The sequence below is a fragment of the Chroicocephalus ridibundus genome, chromosome 6 (assembly GCF_963924245.1).
Source record: "Chroicocephalus ridibundus chromosome 6, bChrRid1.1, whole genome shotgun sequence".
In the NCBI taxonomy this organism is placed as follows: domain Eukaryota; kingdom Metazoa; phylum Chordata; class Aves; order Charadriiformes; family Laridae; genus Chroicocephalus; species Chroicocephalus ridibundus.
The window spans coordinates 58321274-58341122 of record NC_086289.1 but is presented as its reverse complement, the minus strand read 5'-3'; positions in this window follow the sequence as shown (position 1 = coordinate 58341122).

Sequence of the window (19849 nt, the reverse complement as noted above, 5' to 3'; positions counted from 1 at the left end):
GCCACAGCCGCTTCCCTCCAGGACAAGGAATGCCCAGGGCCACCACCGCTCCATCCCCAGGACCAGCCACCTCAGTCCCCTCCTTGCACACCCCAGCACCGCCTGCCTCCTGCCTTCCTCCCGCTCCCCCCCGGCTGCTGGGGAGGATGAAAAGGAGTGAGCAGAGAGGACGGGAAGGACGAAGCAGCATTTTGGGGAGGATTCAGCCATCCAGGCTGGGCAAAACCCTGGTGCTGGTGTCGGCCTCCCCAACCCTCCACACAACAGCTTCCACCTCCCACTCAGGCCGTGGGGTAGCAAGCGTGAGTCACGGTGACCAACACTTTGTGACACTGTGTGAGCAGATAATAAAATGGCAGCAGGTATTGAATGGGGACATATGTGTCTCTCCTATTTTCTTCTCTTTATACTCATAGTGTGCACTAAGCTATTCCCTGCCTTGAATAAGAGCTCGGCTTTACCAGCTAGTCCAAAAGCTGTTCAAATCAGAGGCGCGTGTTAAAAATGATTGGGAAAAGAGGAGGCCGTAAAAGGGAGAACACCATTACGGCTCTCTACACATCCATAATTCACTGAGTGCATTTCTGCTCTCCCCGTCTCAGAAGGATATCGCCGGACTGGAAAACGTTCAAAAAGCAATAGAGATAGCCAAAGGTCTGCAGCAGCTCTTATACAGGAGTGTATAAATAGTCTAGCACTTCTGTCTGGGGCAGGATTTGTGACTCAGGGACTTCATATTTAATAGCCCGTGATGGACTTTTCCATCCCTGACTGGAAGAGCATTTGTGGGAAGTGTTCCTGCCCATACAGCTTGTTCTTACGGCAGCCGGCAGGATGGGCAAGCCCAGCATGGCTGCCCGGGCCAGAGGTGCCGCCTGGTCAGCCGCGGCTCCACATGAGCAGCGAGACACAGCTCCCACCTGGCCAACGTCCCTTTGGCCCTCATGGTGGCCTCACGCCTGGGCTTTGAAGCTTGTGGTGTGGCTGGTGGCTGTCCTGGCCGGGGAGGAAGCTCACATCACAGCAACTACTCTCTTCCCTGGCTCTTCAAACACTCAGGGATTTTTTGCCCGGTGAGTTCGTTTGGCTTTTAAATACCTGGAGCGACAGGAGTGGCTGCATGTGTGAAGCCAGCTTCAGTATGGGTGAGCTCCAGAAAGAAAAGCAAAAATTTGGGCTGGAGAGTAATTAAAAGGTGAGGCTCATCCACCCCCCCACCCCCCAAAGGGGTGCGCAGGGCACGCAGCTCCCTCAGCATCGGTCTGGCACCACCTCGTGGGTATCCACCTTCTGCTCCTGGCCACCACGGGCTTTTGTGGCACAACGTGATAGCAGAGCTGGAAAGATCTGTGGTCTCCAAAATGGGGGTTGTGTTTATACCTACAGGCTGAAGCGCTCGCCTTGCAGGGAGGACTTCAGCTCCAGCCTTTGTCCTGGGGCTTTATCCTGCTTTTGGCTACAGGCGGGCTGACTGTCATGGGAGATGGATCACCGAGTCCAAGCCTCCCACTCCTGGGCAGGCTGTTGGTATAGGGAGACCCCTGAAACCACCTTCTCCCGTGCTCCCACTGAAAACAAAGCACGAATACCTCGGAGCGTCTGAGTCCTCCAGCGCTGAGTTTCCAGCCACTCTCAAGGCAATAATACCGTAATAAGCCACTAAGTGGCTTTTGAAAGCATTAGCCAATTGCTGCATTAAATGCTCTTGGTGCCACGGGGGAGGCTCCGTCATTCCTTGGCCCCTTTTCGGAGCAGCATCAACGAGAAGCTCCCCAGAGGCTCAGGCTGGGAAGGCGGGGGGGTGCCCCCACCTCGTTACAACAGGAGAAGCTGGGCTGAGGCCCCTCCTGCACCGGCGGGCTGGGTGCTCAGTCCTCCAGCCACCATGGGGTCCTGGGTGGGCAAGAGTGAGCAAAAGGGGCAAGTGGGAGGTTTTGTGTCAGCTGGCAATGAAATCAGGGCGAGGGACCCGACGAGGGAGCCAGGGACTTCTCTGGCATACAAGCGATCAGCTGTAGCATCTTATTTTGAAGGCTTTTTAGTTCAATATAAGTAAAACCACGCTGGAGAGAAGAGGTAGCATCTGAGGCCAGACACCATGAACACCCACAATATTGCTGTTACCCTTGCAAGGGCTAGGCAAGCTGATGATCCATCTTCCTGTCGTAAACTCTGCTGGGAGTTGTGAGGGGATCCAGGGAAAGAAGGTCTTCAAATGGCACAGCCAGACCAACCTGGGTACCAGCCCGGGCAGCATCCCCGGGCCTGGCGCCTTCAGAGAGCCGGTGCCCTCCTGCTGCCCCAAGGCTTTTCCCTGCAAGGCTGCAAGAAGATGCGCACCCAGGTTTGCAGGAATCTCGTTAAAAAAAAAACAAAACCAAACAAAAAACAAAAAACTAGCGCTTGGCTTTTTGGCTGCTTCGGACCCAGGAGAGGGCAGCAGCAGCCCAGGCTGCAGCCTCAGCTACCCTTTCCGAAGCTCGTCTTCAACTCCTAAGCTGCTCGGCGAAGGTTGAGAAAGAAAAGCAATGTATGGAGGGAGCAAGCAAAAAGCAAAAAGCCGGTGGGTAGGTTACTCGGTACTCTCTTGGGTCTCAAAATGGCTTGCTTTCAAGGTGGAAGTGGAAAGAAAATGGTCTTTCTTTGAAACAAACTGGAGTGCCAGGGCTTTCCATGGCAGTCTTTCATTCTTTTGATGTCGGTGATCGCTGTACGGATGCTTTTTACAGCACCAGAAAACAAGGTGGCAATGCTGGGGATGTTCCCGGTGGAGGCGGAAGGTAAGCACAGGCAATGACATGCAGCACTTCATGCTGCTGCGGAGAGGCTAAAAGCCCAGGAGATCCAGCTCTGGAGCTTCAATCGAAGCACTTCAGGATAATGAAACACGATTACCAGCGCTTCGCGGGCACGCCGGCTGCCTTTTCCTTGCTGAGCTTGCCGAGCTTGCCGCCCCTGAAAGGGAAGGTTGGAAACAGGGGAAGTTTCTACTGCTCCACCTTGGTACCCCAAACACGGGCTCCCTCCCAGCCCGGTCTGAGGTCCACAACCAAATGCTGTGGAACTCGTACTGCCCACCTTCCCTCCCAGCATCACCTTTTTAGGTCGGCATCTCCCTGTGCGGCTGTGGCCTCGCCTTTCGGCGCAGCCAGGCTGGTAGCACCCTCCCGGTTTTACTGCCTGAGCTCACCAGGATGAGTCACGAGCAGGTGAGTGGGAGGAGGACATCCCAACCGCCACACTGAAATCCTAGCCACCGCTTTGACAACACGTTATGGAGCCAACCTGGCTTTTGCTGCAGGCACTTCCATTTCTGCGTGTGTTGGTCTTCCCTGTGGCACGCAGGCAGCAGCGTGTCCCTCTCTTGGGTTGCAGCATAAGGCTGAGCCCACAGCCATGTCCTCATGTTCTCAGTTGGGCTCAATTGATTCTTTCAATTTTTTTTTTTTTTTTTTTTTTTTTTTTAGTTCACACCCTCTGAAATCACAGCAAAGCGCAAAAATTGTTGCTTACCAAAGCTGTTCTTCTGAAATGAGTCATTGCAGCGGGAGCCTTGTCACTGCCAGACACAGCCTGCTTGTTTCTCTAAACGTAACGACACAAGAGAACATCTTGCTGCTCCGTTTGGGCTTCAACCTGTCTGCACCCCGGGTGTTACCCAGCATCCATGCAGAGCCTGGACGGAGTAACTCCCGCATTATTCCCATCTCTTTGGATGACCAGCCCTTTTCACCCCATTTGGGGGTGAAGGCCCCACACACCTGTAAACTGGCTCCGACTCCATCCCGTTCCTTTATGTCTTGAAGCATGGAGGGTGCTCATCATGGGGATTTGCTAAAGAGATCCTCAGCTCAGCTCCTCCCATGAAGGACGTGGTTTAGTGGAGATTTTGGCAGCGTTAGGTTAATGGTTGGACTTCATGATCTTAAAGGTGCCTTGCAACCTCGGCGATTCTGTGATTCTATATCCCGTTGCGTGTGCCGGGAAAGCCTCTGTGAGCTACTGAACTTAAAGCTGTTGGGCTGATGAATGCAATGGTCCTCAACGCTTGTAGGTGTGGCAACATTCTGGTGTTGCCATGCTTTGTACTAGACTAGCAGCTTGTTTGGGGAGCTACAACGGTGTCCAGCACTCCTGCAAGATAGATCTTTTATTTATTTATACAAAAAACCATTCAGCCAACTCAGTGTTGCCTCTTCCAGTCATCACTCCCTCCCTGCTGGCACCGGGGTAGAGGAGAGGCTGCGGAAGGAAGGAGCAGCAATAACACCTTCACGGCTGACGCTGCGTCCACACCAGCTATTGGGAGACATTACAAAAATGACAGCCAAACTTTTGAACCTGTGAAGGCCCCCAGATTTATGCACTACTTACAGCCCGACTTTCTTTTCCCCCCAAGATGATGTCTTATGTTCTGAGCCTGCAAAGTCAATGGGAACGGTGTATTCCTGCTGCTTGAAAAAAGCCAGCCCACAATATTACATTTCTTACTGCAGTTTGGAGTTTAGTTCCTTACCTTGAGATTTTGGACTTCTCCTCCCCAACACGCATGAGCTTTTCTTCTTAAAAGAGTACCAGAAACAGGAGTCAGACACAGGTCTTTTGTAAGCTTGCCTCATGTGCCTAGTGTGAGACCAAGGGCACTTGTGAAGCTAGACCTACTTTCCATGACTGCTCTTAGCTCCCTATCTCCCTTTGTAATCTGGAGCTGACGTGGCCCCAAAAAAGCATTTCTGAGGTGTCTCTTGTTCACCTCCACCCAGCTGTAAGCAGCTCACAGCAAGCTGCAGAGCACAGATCCCTGAATTTTCTTCCTTTCTTTCCTCTCCTCCAAAGAGACTCCCCTGGTGAACGCTGTGGTGGAGCCCCTGGCCGGGATGCTGGGCACCTGGCTCTCAGACCTTCCCTACAACAAAGCTCTCTAGCACATGGAAGAAGTGCACATCTCTTACGTGGAGCAGCCTACACTCAAGTAAGTCCAGAGGTGTGCTCTTTTATATTTTTTTTAAAGCAATAAAGGAAACAGATTTCGTCTACCAGGTGAGAGGATTTGACAAGAACTGGCCTGATAAGTTAATTTTTCTTTAAAACTGTTGATTGCTCGCAGCAGTGTTGAAACATGTCCTAGGCTGCACACCTGCAGGCAGCTAGCCTAAAAGCATGCCCACATATCTGAGCATTTACAAACGACTTCATACCTTTGTCATGGAAGAGGCAGACATGGACATGAACAGCAAGGTGATCAAATTTGAAGCCCGGGGCTTTATATGCTGAAAAGTAGTACGGGACAAGCAACAGAGCTGTCGGAAGGGGGCTGAGAAGTGGAGCTCTGTGGGTACCACGTGTATCTTACAGCAGTCCCAAAGCTGCCAGAATGGCATGGCCACTGAGACTGGAACCACCACAAAGAACGGCATCACCACCAAGAATGGCATCACCATTAGTCATCACCATCACTTTCTTAGTGCAAACATCAGGCTCCAAGTATCAGAGCACGGACTTGGCTATTGCTTGAACAAATACAGTCAGCAACAGTCTGAAAGATCAGATGGGTCGGGACAATCCCAAGCACAAATCCAGGCTGGGCGGAGAACGGACTGAGAGCAGCCCTGAGGAGAAGGACTTGGGGCTGTTGGGGGACAAGAAGCTCAACACGAGCCGGCAACGCGCGCTGGCAGCCCAGAAACCCCCCGCACCCTGGGCTGCATCCCCAGCAGCGTGGGCAGCAGGGCGAGGGGGGGGATTCGGCCCCTCTGCTCCGCTTGGGGGAGACCCCCCTGCAGTGCTGCCTCCAGCTCTGGGGCACCAACAGCAGAAGGACACGGAGCTGTTGGAGCGGGGCCAGAGGAGGCCCCGGAGATGCTGGGAGGGCTGGAGCCCCTCTGCTGGGAGGACAGGCTGAGAGAGCTGGGGGGGTTCAGCCTCGAGAAGAGAAGGCTCCGGGGAGACCTTGGAGCCCCTTCTGGTCCCTAAAGGGGCTCCAGGAGAGCTGGGGAGGGACTCTGGATCAGGGAGGGGAGCCATAGGACGAGGGGGAATGGTTTTCAACTGAAAGAGGGGAGATTTAGATTACATATCAGGAAGAAATTTTTCACTGTGAGGGTGGTGGGATGCTGGAACAGGTTGCCCAGAGAAGCTGTGGCTGCCCCATCCCTGGAGGGGTTCAAGGCCAGGTTGGAGGGGGCTGTGAGCAACCTGGTGTAGTGGGAGGTGTCCCTGCCCAGGGCAGGGGGTGGCACTGGATGATCTTTAAGGTCCCTTCCAACGCTAACCATTCTGTGATTCTGATTCTTCAGCTGCAATCTGGTGTGCGCTGTTGCACAGATCAGCCAAAAGACAGGCTGCAGAGGAGATGCCCTGCATTCCGGCTGCACGCTGCTGCTTGTGACAGAGCTGTCAGCCAGGAATGGGATATTTTTAGCCTGGTTTCCAAAGGAAACAAAGCTCCAGCAACCATGCTCCATCTGTCAGTTCCCCTCTGCAACTTTTGAATGGTGGCTACTTTTAAAGACCTTTTCTTTCACTTGCTGGGGAGATACAGCTCCAAAACATCAAATGCCTTTAAGCATCAGGAAAACAGGCAACTGCGTAGAGGTAGAAACCCCTGTCCTCCCAAAGTCACGGAGGTGCTTCTGCCTCACTGCCAGGCCCTGCTGGCCTTCAAATACCCCGCGCACTGAAGAAGCCTTATGGACGTTCATCCCATGCTGGACTCGGGACAGTCCCACCACAAGGCAAGGAGGCCTGGCTTCACCAGCCGCAGAGCTCGCGGGCTGGGATGGATTCTCCCCAGCATGGCTGCAGTTCTGCACCACTGGCACGGCTCCTTCCCCTCCCTTGGCACAACTGGGTGGCCGTGGTTAGAAGGAGACATCCTTCATGTATGGGCAAAGCCAAACAGGAGTAACTTGGGTATTTGCCCCCCAGGGAACCTGCGGGGCCTGCAGCAGCTGCGGGCACCCAAATTCCTCCTCAAAGGCATGTCTTCATGGTGCTTTCCCCCACCTTGCTTCCAGGTTCCCAAGCGAATAAATTGCTTGCAGAAGCGCTCTGTGCCAGACCTGAGCTGTCAGCCTTCAGAAGACATTGATTTTGCAAGATTATTATATCTTAGTTCACATAGAAAACATATTATTTACACCTTTGAGCTCTGGACATTTCAGTAATGGGTAATTTCACCCACTTTACCACACGGCAGCGCCTGGACAAGTCCCTTGGTCAAGCTCTTCTTGAGTCTGTTGCATGTTTATCCTGTTACTGTTGGGGTGGCAGCTGACGATACGGCATATCCCCAGTCCTGGGACAGGTCACAGTGGCCAAGGGGACTAGGGGACTGGTGTCAGCTGTCTGCAGTGGGCACATCCCAGTGGCGCAGCAGAGGCACATATATAGCAACTGCTGTTGCGTGAGGGAGTCCTGGGCACAGATTTAGCAGGAGCAGCTCCGAGGTTGCCTCTGCCTCCTTTCCCGCAGAAGGACACAGAGATGGAAATGCTAAGAGGAAGGAGATGAAAGAGCGAAAATATTCTTGAATAAGCAAGTAATAGCTATATAGGAGTAGAGTAAGCCCAGGCCAGTAGGGTATGGGGGCATCCAGCCCCCATACATCTAAGCCTCGCCCTCATTAGCGGAGATCTGGGCGGACGCAGCAGTGCTGTAGCACTATAATGTCATTTTTACTCACACGTAACATTTATCAGCCACGGCAGGGGTGACCCAGCCGTAAGGGCTACTGGGGAATGGTCAAGTATCTGAGCCAAGACCCTTTGTTTTTGAGGGGAAAGAAAGAAATCTGTTCTGCTCTTGCCTCCAGCAAGTGACAGATGAAAAAGGCCAGCCTTGCCACTGAAAAAAAAATAAGGCATTGAGAAAAGGGAGTATTTGGGACAGAGTGCAGCCCCTGTGTCAGTGAAAGCTCGGGCTGCCCAAGGGAGCTCCTCAGCCAGCTGCTCAAGAGACTCAAGAGCTACGGAGACTCTCGAGCCTGAACATTAATGACTAAGGCTGGCTACGAGCAGTAGCTGTGCAAAAAAGGGGACTTCTTTTTTGCACGTTTATATCTTCCATCCTTTAAATATTATTCTCCCCTCGCCTAAAGCACTGGTGTATCCAGACATGGAGATTTTTCTTTTAATCCTGCATTCATTATCTAAGTACTGCGAATGATCATGTGTTTAAATGAAATAGCATTTCCTCTCAGGCAAGACCAGGCTAAGCACTGTGGGGTTTTTGCAGCGCTACAGCATTTTTTTGGTAACCTCATTCCACGCTTCCAGCCAGCCACGAGCAAAGCAAAGCACCAAAAGCGCAGATTCATCCACGTCAAACCTGACACGAGTAAGGCGGCCAGCACCCAGGGAGCAGCCTGGCGTCCTCCTGACCCATCGGTGCAGCAGGAAAAGCAGTGCCCCGGGAGGAGCAGTGTAATCATTGCTCTCTAGCGTTGTTTTCAACACGATCTGCAAAATTCCTGGGCCGCTCTAAAGGGTTCGTCCGTGTATCTCGTCAGTGGGTTCAGCATGCCCTTTCTGGCACTAACAACCTCCTGTCCAAAGCCCCACGTTTCCAAGAGTGCCTGCATGCCTTTGCCCAGAGCGTTTGGCTCAGTAGTTCTCTGGTCACAATAAATCAGAATATCACTCGTGGGAGACACGAGGTGGGGGGGTTTCCTCTCCTGAAATGATAGGTTGGTATTTCCAGAACTAGTTTGTAAACCGAAAAAATACTGAGTGTCTAGCAGGAAGTGCAGTCAAATAGAGGGTGGAGTCTTTGAGATAGCAAACGGTTGGTGACGTGCACATCACCTTCCTTGTACCCTACTCTGCTTTCCTGGGAGGGACACAGACGGAGCGAGCAGTGCATCTTCCCACTGCTCCCCTGAGTTGGCCACGGCTGACCCTGTGGCAGAAATAGAGAGGTGCACGCCTTGGTTCACGAGCTCCTGGGTCTAGAGTCCTTCTATTGCTAAGGTCTTATTTGGCCAGCCGCTCCTTCTAAGCAGGGTCAGACTTAACATCCCACTTCAACTGTTGTCAACACTCATCATATTTGATTCTGCGGTGCAGGGTAGAGCTTCTGGCCCTGGCAAGGTGGGGCTGCGGTGGTTTTAAACCCCCTTTGAAACCTCTCCACCTGGAAGTATTTGGTGTGACCTGTATAGCAGGTTCCCCTGCCCAGGCTGCGGCACTGCCAAGAGCCTCCACACTGCTGTGGTGGGTGGTTTTCTCTGCTGCAGCCTTGGCAAGATTGAAGAGCAACCTAACCCCAGCGCGGTCCTCTTTTTTGTCTCCTAAACTAGGAAATGTCCCACTGTCTGGAAGTGGTACCTTGAATGAGGGTAAGGATTTCACCTGAGCTAGTTTCAGGCCCAGCTGATGCCCAAGTTTGGATCTAATTACATGTTGCCTTCAGGAGCTCTTGGAAATATCGCATAGCATCCTTGCTTATCTTGTCTGTAACAGTCTTCAGAAGCTATTTTGTGAATTACAAAATGAGGAGGGATCATTAAAGCAAGGCTCGCCATGCTGAGCCAGGCCAAACAGCTGTCCAGCCCAGAGCCCATCTCCAGCAGCGGTCAGCGGCAGGTCCCTAGGGAAGAGAACAGGAGAATAGGTCTTGCCTCATTACCCTCGTAGAGCAGCCAAGCGCATTTGTCAGTGCTGGTCTTCTGGAAGGACTCAAAGTTGAGGGAGGGTGGGGGTGTCCAGCAACATCTCTCCCCGGGACGCGTTCGTGCTCTCCTGCCTGTGTACCACGAGGTTTAGCTGCTTGGTTTGCAGGAGACCCGGACTTCCTTGTGTCACGTGTTGCTCTCTTCATTTGGAACTCCAGCTGTCTCCCAGGCCTTCTACTTCTGTTCTGCAAACAAGCCCTTCCACTTAAAAATCAACTTTTTAGGGGCACTGTTGTATTTTTTGAATAAGCCGTGTCTCTGGAAAAATGAAAACAGCAAAATTCCCTGCAGATGGCTTTCCTGTAGGACATACGGGAGCTGCACAAGCCTAAGAACAAGCTCCAGCCCCTGGTCCGATCTCATAGCTATAGGAATGTAGTCACACTTTTATGGGTATGTATTTTAATTTTTTATTATTTGGTATGGATTTTTAAATTCTGTTTAGCTTTCTACTGGACTTTGGATCTGGCCTTCAAAGGCAATCACAGCCGTTACTGAGCAACTCTGGCACACCTTAAAAGAAAAACTTCCCAAATTTCAGAGATTCTCAAACTTTTCTTGCCGTTTCCCATGGCTGATCAGCAGGATTATCTTGTGCTTTCCTCCTGCTCGCTCCCCTCACACAGAGGTCCCTGAGCCTTTGAAAGCTTTGGCAGCTGGTTGACTTTCCAGGGCATTCACATGTTGCTCCTGGCCCTAGTCCCACCGGTGGCGGCTGGTCCAGGCTGGCAGCACTGATCTTGCTACCAGCTCTGATCCTGTGCTGGCTGTCCCTGTTATTTCTTCTTATGCAAAAGCAGCTCAGGGTGACACAGCAAAACCAGTTCTGGGGCATTGCAGACACCTCTTCGCCTCAAATTGTACCTGCGCCTGAAGAAAGGTCTGGCGAACAAGGGGTGTCAGAGCCAGCCTGATAAGATCAGCAGCTCCTTGAGGCTTAAAGCTCTGCTAGCTTCGAATTGAGGGTCCTAAATTCCCTTTGCATCATCTGGGTTGAGAAATGTTCCAGCCCGGTCAGAGCCAAAGACAATAAAATAAGTTATGTCTTTTAATTATGGGGGTTTGGTTCTTTACAAATGAAGCGTATTAAAGAAACTATGCCAGTTGTGTCTTGTTTATGAACAAAACTGCTGTGGAGAAGGTTTCTCTGGGGTTGCACTGTTGGTTTTAAATGAATCGCACTACAGAGGGCAGCTTCAGGGCAGCTGGAATCTGCCTGGATGGCCCTACTCCTCAGGGGAGGTTGCCCCAGGTCTTGCCTCTGGTGGCTCCTCTCCTCTTGAAACGAAGCCACCAAGGGATCTGTCAGAAAGGCAGGAGGAGCAGCCCTCCTACGGCTTGCATAAGCCCGCACAGCAGGAGCAAATCTGCCCTCAGGATTCCTCTCCCTCATCTAATCACCGGGATGAGTCATATCAAGCCTCTTTGGAGCAAGAGCTGCATGTTTTTGTAGCCTGTAGCTTGCCTGGATTTCCGACAGCAAGGGTCACGGGTGAAGGGTCCCAAAGTTCTGCTCTTCTCTTCCATAGACTGGCCATGCTGCACCACCATGGGGATTTTCCAGGCAAATTTAAGGGAGACTAAGGAAGAGGAAGCAGCAAGCAGACAAGCAGTTCTGGACCTATTTCTTCAGCCAATATGGAGTCATGCCTACTGAAGGCATACTGTTTGTGCAGCTAATGTCAGGGTGGTAACTCCGCTCCACGGCTTCAATTGCATTCACAAATGCATCAGGAGAAGCGTGGCCAGCAGGTCGAGGGAGGTGATTCTGCCCCTCTACTCCACTCTCGTGAGACCCCACCTGGAGTACTGCATCCAATTCTGGAGCCTCTGCTACAAGAGAGATATGGACGTGCTGGAACGTGTCCAGAGAAGGGCCACGAGGATGATCAGAGGGCTGGAGCACCTCTCCTATGAGGACAGACTGAGAGAGTTGGGGCTGTTCAGCCTGGAGAAAAGAAGGCTCCCAGGAGACCTTATAGTGGCCTACCAGTATCTTAAGGGGGACTACAAGAAAGCTGGGGAGGGACTTTTTAGGATGTCGGGTAATGGTAGGACTAGAGGGAATGGATTAAAACTAGAGATGGGACGATTCGGACTGGACATTAGGAAGAAGTTCTTCACCATGAGGGTGGTGAGACACTGGAACAGGTTGCCCAGAGAGGTGGTGGACGCCCCATCCCTGGAAGTTTTTAAGGCCAGGCTGGATCGGGCTCTGAGCAACCCGATTTAGTGGGAGGTGTCCCTGCCCACGGCAGGGGGATCAGAACTAGATGAACTAGATGATCTTTAAGGTCCCTTCCAACCCTAACAATTCTATAATTCTATGATTCTGTACATGCATGCCCATAAACGCTTGCATCTGCAGAAGCAGCATCCCGAGCCTGGAAAGGCAGCCCAAACTCTGCTTCCATCTTGTGCACAGGCTTTTTTCTGCATTGTTTTGCTTTTCAAGAGTGGTGATGGTGCCTCCTTCATTTAATGGCTTTATTTTTAAGGCTTTATAGGACGCACATCGCCAGGGAACCGGAGCCCTTAACTACAAACTTTGTAAAAGAAAATGGACCATCTCGCTGTGGGTGGATCTATTCAGCATCACTGCTGCTGCCTGGGAATTGGAGACAGACAACTCCCTGCCTTCCTGCCTGCAGGCTTTAGGACTGGCTCGGAGACACTGGAGCTGCACAGATGATGGCAATGTTTAGGTTCCGAGACTGCTTTTTAAGTCAAATAACATATTTTCAGCAGGTTGAGCCGTTACTAAATGAGGAGAGGAAGGTGCCGGGGTTTTTTCCAAACACTCTGTTTATGTTCTCCCAGGAGTGCCTGGAGAACAGGCACGTTTTCAAATGTTTTCACTCTTTCGAGCTGTTTTTCTCAGTCTTCTGTGCACTCTTGACACTCCTGCTCCTGGAAAGTAAGGCCAGGAAGCCGGCGCCTGTAAATCCCATTTGTCTGTGCCATGTATATACACCTCTGTCAGGGACCGAGCGCTCCCCCAACACGCACTGATGCTGCTGCCTTCCCCAGCGCAACAGCAGCAAGATGGCAGCGTGTGCGAGAGGTCTGCAGGGACATGGCTCCCAGCACTTCCCCAGCTCCTCCAGTGGAGCTGCATCTCCCCAGGAGAGGCTGCTGCTCTTTATCACGCCAGGCTTTTAGGGCAGGGGCAGGCAGGTAGTACTGCCCCCTTAAACCTGTCCATTTTACGCGGGCAGGTTAAACCCTGCTCTACTCTCCCCCTCTGCCTCTCCTGCTCCAGCAAAATCCATGCTCAGGAGCTGTCAGCCCGGCAAAATGCGATTAACGACCCCTCGTGTCGTGGGAGAGGCTGCTTGTTCTCATCCCGTTCAAAACCCAACACTGATTTGGTTGATCTAACAGCACAGCTGATTATACCCAACATCCCCATCCCTCATCCCAGAGCCTTTTGTTTGCCTTCAAATTCAAGGCACTTGTCAAACCCGGCGTGTGGCGCTGGGCAGGAGGAAGACAGAAGAGCTGGTTTTTCAGCAGCACCCAGAAGCGTAAGGCAGCCCTGTCCCCACAGCACACCCCACCTTCTCATCAGCCCCGTGCCTCCTCTGCACGGCAAGCGGTGGTGGAGCAAGCAGGTCCCTCAAAGCACACAGGGGAGACGGTTTTCATCGAAGGCAGGGACAGTAAACCAGCGTGGAAGAGCCAACACACTTTTATACCCACGATGAAGCTGAAAGGTTGTTTTGTGCTATCATTGCTTTATGGGATTGCTGCACCGGTGTCTTGCGTGATGCTCCCCTGCATTTTAAAGTTTGTGCGTGGCGCCGCTGCTGAACCCTGACACCTCCGCACAGCTCTGTGCCTGCCACCGACTCACTGCAGCTGCAACTTTGTCTGGTCTTCATCACGCTGCAGAACTGTAGGGTTAGGACAGTTTCTCTGCTTAGAAAGTGTCCCCTGGTTGCTGTGAAATTCCTGAGATTTTTATTTATTTTTAGCCAGCTTTGGCTCAGTTGTCTTTTGGTTGTCTCCCAGTGAGTGACAGCATCTTCTTGTTCTCCTCTGAGCAGCTTCACCACGTGCCTGGTCCAACCCCATCATTCTGAGGCTCCTGGCCACCCAAGGAACATGCAAAGGCAAATGGACCCACGCAGCCTGGCCCTGAGACCCTGGGGTGGATATTCATAATTTTTTTCCCAAGCGTTTAAATCCAGTGCTGTGTTCCATAAATTAAACTTTAAGTTAGATAAGGCGGGGGAGACAGAAAGCAACTGCTCACGCTTAGAGGCTGTTGCCCCCCATTGGCATCCACATGGCAGCCAGCCACTGCCGCCGCTCGGGCGTTCTTTTTAACGTGCCTTTTCCTGCATAGCTAGTTCATCGCCAGTCACTGAAAACGACAAGAAATGCCGCAGAAAACAGCATTTGCGTGCAGTCCTGCTCCTCTTGCTGCTGCCCCCTTCAGCTATCCCTACGCCCACGCAGCCTGGGCTGCCCCTACGGCCACCGGCACCAGGCACCCCGCTGCCTCGCAGCCCTGCAGAGACACCAGCCCACCGCAGCCAGGGCAGACTGGGGGAAAGACTGCAAGCACGGGAAGCCTCCTCCTGTTCTCCAGCTGACCACAGCTACCTCTCAAAATGTTTCCTCGAGACCCAGTATTTCACTCCTTCAAAGCCTGGGGCCATCACTGTCCTCGGAGAAGTTGCTGAAGTAAACTGGAGGCGCTTCGCTAAATCTTGTAAGTGAAATACAGTGGGATTAGATTCCACTTTTGATATAATCCTCAACCCCATCTTCAAGGGAAGTGCGGCGTTGCCTCCAGCCCTGGCTGGTGCCTCCGTGCTGAATCACTCTGATCCTAACGTAAATAAAGCTCTTTGAAAAAGGGCAAATGTTTTCTCAGCTGCTCTTCTTCTCTTCAAAAGAGGGGCTGATTGAAATTTTTATGTCTGCAGACATAAATATCTGCAGTCAACAAATGCTTCTTAGTAAGAAGCTATCTCCACAAGATAACTGGATTTTGGAAAGTACATTCTGAATCCATGGAACACTCCTGGACCACATTGCTCTCCTTCCAGCTTTTCGTTCTCCTTTCCTTCAGTGCCTCTAAACAGCCTATTTAAGTCACTGCAAATTAATCTCAGCACATCGTCAGTTCAGGCTCCTGGTGTCCCCAGAACTTTGTTTCTGTTCAGCCCTGGTGCTGTGTTTGCCCCAGGAGACAACAAATGCAAACAGCCCCTTGGCACAACACGCAGCAACGACCCGAAGGGCTAAAGCCCTGAGGTGGGTGCCAAGCTGCCTTCTCCCCACAGCGGCCGCTCAGGGAGCTGCTGTGCCCTTACCCATCACCCGCATGGTTGTACGTTCCTTCTCCTCCAGCTCCAGAACTGGAGCTGAAGCCTAAAACTGACAGGGCAACCTTTCTGCCAGCTCTGACGGCAGGCTAAGGGCAGACTTACATGTGCTAAGCTCGGGACTGAACTCTATGAACCCCAGCCCAGCTCTCCTCCACTTCGGAAACTGTTAGAAACTAGACTTGAGCATTCACTCACACAGGTTCAGCGTTTTCCAACCTCAGAGGGCAAGTTCACACCACCCTGAGTCCTTGTGCACAGGCAATCGTGCATCCCGCCTGGGTGGAGGGACGGGGACAATGTCACCCGTCGAGCCCTCTCGATGGAGGGCAGCGCTCGGGGCTGAACCTCGCCTGGCTGCAGGCACAACCTCAGGCTCAAGCCCGCTCTTGCCAGATGCTCTTACCACAACACCTGACCCTGGCGCTGCTCGGCAGCTTGCAGAGAGCCTGCCTGGTTTTGAAGGCTGCCTCGAAAATGTCTTCTAGTACAGAGCATCTCCCTGAGCCTCCAGCCAGCCCTGAGCCGGTCCCTTCGGATGCCAGGCTGTCCCGTCCAGCTTCGACACTGGCCTGCCGACTGCGGCAGCAATATTACCCTGTTTTTTACCTCCCCTTACACGGCCTTCACAGCACCAGACACGTAACTGTTTCAAAGCAGTTCACTGTAGCAGAAATTAATGTGCTTAACATAGAGACGTCCCACTCAGCTACCCCACGCAGCTTCACTCACTCCACCCAGTCATCACCCCTACAGAAAACCTCGGATCTGTGAATGCAGTGTCAAAATAACTCAGGGCATTCTACTATTTTATTTCTTTTTTTAATTTAAATTGCTCAGATTTAAGCAAAGCTGCTGCGCAATTTTTCCACCAATGTGCTGCAGGGTTTGGGAAGTGTCTCTCCTAATTTAGATCCACCTAGGTACAGGCTCCAGTAGGTTTATTGCTTGTAATAATATACAGCCTTGGCTTCGCTCTGTGAATCCTTTGCTCTCCCTCAGAGACAAAATGGCAGATTGAACGCGTATTTTTAGTAGTGCTGTTCTCCAGTGACACCATGAAAACCAAGGGCACAGACATTCAAAGCATCTTTTCCCAGCTTCGAGTAACCTACCATCACCCACAAATCGCAGGCTCGCAGCACGCATCAGCCCAGTGAGCACCAACGGGAACCAACGGCACTTACCCAAAGCCTTTCAGCGGGCAGGAGAGGCTCTGAACACAACCCAACGCTTCCGGGGTTGTTTGTTCCCTTTCAAATGCCAGTTGCGCTTTCTCCTTTTCCACGCTGCCATCTTCAATACGATGGGGCAACGGGGCCATCACTGGGGGCTCGATGCTGTTCAGGGCAGCGCCCAACTCTGCCGTAGCACCAGGCGTTTTGGAAAGGGTTGCCTTCTCTGGGAGAGAAAACAACCTTCTGGGTCAGCTGGACATGCGGGTCAGACACCTTTCCCCTGGAGCTCTGGCAGCAAACCTACACTTACAGCATCGAGAGGGAAAGCCTGCCAGCACAGGCAAGGGGTTTTGCCGGCAGCAGCTCACCAGGCTTCGGAAGGGCAGTCTGGTCCTCTCCTGGCTGAGGAACTGGGAGTAAAGTATGTTCTAGCAGCTAACTGGCAATATAATTTTTCTTTTGAAGTACCAAGGAGATCAAAATAAAAGGCTTCGGTTTTTTGGTTTTGTTTTGTTGTTGTTTTGTTTTTTTTTTTTTTCCAATCCCTTTCTTAGATTATCAGAAAATCCACGTGCAATTCTGGTGGGAAACAGGAAAAATCTGTCTCCGTGGCAGCCACTGTGCAGCTCCACGCCTCCACGTTAGGAGCAAAGAGTTTACACTCCAACGCCGAGAGGGCTTCAAGTTCAATCTTCAGGTTGCTTCGTGTTACCTGGATGGTGTCACAGAGCGTCGGGAGAATGGTTCTGCATCACAGGGACCGGCTGCAGGAACTCCAGCCTAATGCTGCCTAATGAAAGTCAGGCAAGATACTGCGAGGGAGGACCTTGTGCTGGGGGACAGAGCATGCTAGTGCGGGGCCCGATCCTGCCAAGGGGCCAGTCCTCTTGGCTCCCATCAGATTAGTGACAATGAAGGTACTCGGTACTGCCCATCATCCTCCAAAGCCCAAACCAGTTGCCCTTCAGTTGACTGAAGCCCAGTGCAACTCGTGTTCCAGGAGGCGATGGGTGTGCTCCGGAGGTAGAAAACCCACCTTGCTTAAATGCAGAGCTTAACAAAAGTATGAGTGAAGGTCATGAGACAGGGCCAGAAGTGGAAATTTTAAACAACAGGGGATTGATCTCTTCAGTGCTTTTTTTCTAAGCTTAGCCTCACAATTCAGTATTTGACGTAAGTAGAGAGATGTATCATCAAGTCTTCCTGCAGGGATGGAGAAGACAAGCTCTAGTCTAAGCTGGTCTATGGGCAGAGAAAAGCAATGAAGTTTCTTCTGAGCTAAAGCTCTGAAATATGCTTGTAAGGAAGCTGGAAATTCCCTTCCCAACGCTTTCTTTTTTTTTTTTTTTTTAATTTTTTTTTGTGTGTCTTCTCTGTAAGAGGGGAAGCTTTTTTCCATCTGACCTTGCCTGGACGTGGACGGCATGTCGCGTGATTGACCCAGGAGCACTCTATTTCCCACAGACTCTGCTTGAACGTGCAATGCACTTCCAGGTCCTGGGTGACGGTGTAAAGTTCAACCAAGGATCAGTCTGTTTAGCTATGCTAGGGGCTTGTAATCCCAGTGGGTCAAAATGTTTAGAGTTAAAGAGGTTACAGACTTTTCTGAGGGAGTATTTAAACTCTATCTGTCAAACCACTTGAAGAAGAAGAAATTTATAGACTCTGCCAGCAGTACATTAAACTGCTGTTTTCTTGTCTTTAATTTAGTAGCATGCATTGTTTTCATGTTGCCCTAAGAGAACAATTAATCTGTGGCAAATTTATGCCTATAAAAATTATAAATACTAGATTTAAAAAAACCAACAACAGTAACGAAATTCAAGGAGCCACATGTTGATGAGAGCCACATCAAGAAGGCTCTTGGCAAAGCCATCGGAATGCCTTAGGGGCCTGTTGTTTTCAGCAAGCCATGTAAGGGTCTTGAAACCTGCTTCACATTCAGTTTAATTGTGCACAAAATAACCACGTGCAGACTTTGCACATTAAAAGGAGAATAAAAAAAATAATAGGCAGAGATTTCTCTTGAGGTCTAAACAAGTCTGCAAATGAGGAAGTTTAGTATTGTAATTTTCCAGGTAACCTCAACATCGCTCCCTGACGCTATTGTTCCATGCTTCAGTATACAATACAGGTGCAAGTCTGATAAATTAAGGGCTTCACAAATTGTTTTCTTTCCATTTACAGGAGAAAAGGCAGTGCAGGAACACAAATGACATCTGCTGCAAGACTGAGACCACTTCAGTTTCTCTAGTTGCTTTGAAGAAGGTGAACCTACTGCCAACGTTTGACAAGGGAGAAGTATAAGTTAAAGCAATGTCAGGTCTAGGACACGATAAGCATTGCTCAAATGCCCGTCATTGAAATACCTAACCTGAGACAGCTTTTCTGCTCCTTACCTTTTTGGTAAAGCAAATATTTCCATTGACTGAATGTAGGTCTATTACAGAGAAACAGAGAATGAAGACGGCGCCGGGGCGGGGGGAAGGGGGAAGATCATTCTTACTGGAGCAAGTTCTGTGAACAAAGGAGCGTTGAGGCTCGGGTCCCTGCAGGCTCAACTCTCTGACCTTGACATTCCCTGCCGTAACAACACACAGGCCACTCTCTTCTGCAAAATACTCCACATCCACTAAAATATTTAAGATCCCATTTCCCCATCTTTAACCCTTTCTCCCTCCTCCCTAGGCTTCTCCCTCCACCCCAGGCATCTCCCACCCCTCAACCCAGCCCCCACTGCAGCAGCCTCACCTTCTCCCTATGCCCCCAGCCTGTTCTGGTGTGACAGCAAGGGAGGAGGCAGCAAAAGCTTGGTTGGATTTTACACGTGCCGAGTGACTGCTGCCTAATGGGGTGAACCAGCAGCCACGCTTCCGGGTGCTAAAAGGTCTGTCCCCTGCCCCGGTGATGACTGCTGCCCTTTAGCAAAAGGGGATGAAATTGGGCAGTGACTCAAAGGTGACTGGGGACAGGGAGCAACCCCCAAGACAGTTTGTGCATAGGTAAGTCTCACTTAGAGCATTCAGCGTGAACAAAACAGTTTAAAAAGAAAAAAAGGCAACTTTCACTGTAAGCAATTTTCTCAAGCAGACAATTGGAAACACTGAGGCAAAAAAAAAAAAAACAAAAACAAAAACAAAAGCAAAACTAAACCAAACAAAAAAAAAAACCAACAACAACAACAACCCAAAACCGTGAGACAGCTAGTTTGAGGGTTTTCAGTTTTTGACACTGGAGGAGAAAAAACAGACAGGCTTTCAATATGAAGCAGCATAACAGTACTAACCTTGGTACTTACGTTCTTGGTTTTCTTTAACAGCTAAATAAGTTAGACACACTCCTAGGACCTTCACCAATCATATAAAAGGAAAATGTTTATTGGATATATTGGTGATTGGATATTGGTGATAAACAACCCTGATGTCTCCCATCAGGTAGGACTAGACGAAAGAGAAGAAGGGAACAGAAAAATCACAGAACCGTTGAGATTGTAAAGGATCTCTGGAAGTACTCCGAAATGCCTAAATATTACAACTAAAACGGAATGCAACACAAATACTTGGCTGAATCAGGCTCAAGACTGTTGCTTCCCAAATGCACAGCGGTGCACACAATTCTGTTTGCTGTTTATTTTGGTAGCAAGGCTGGTGCCAATGTGG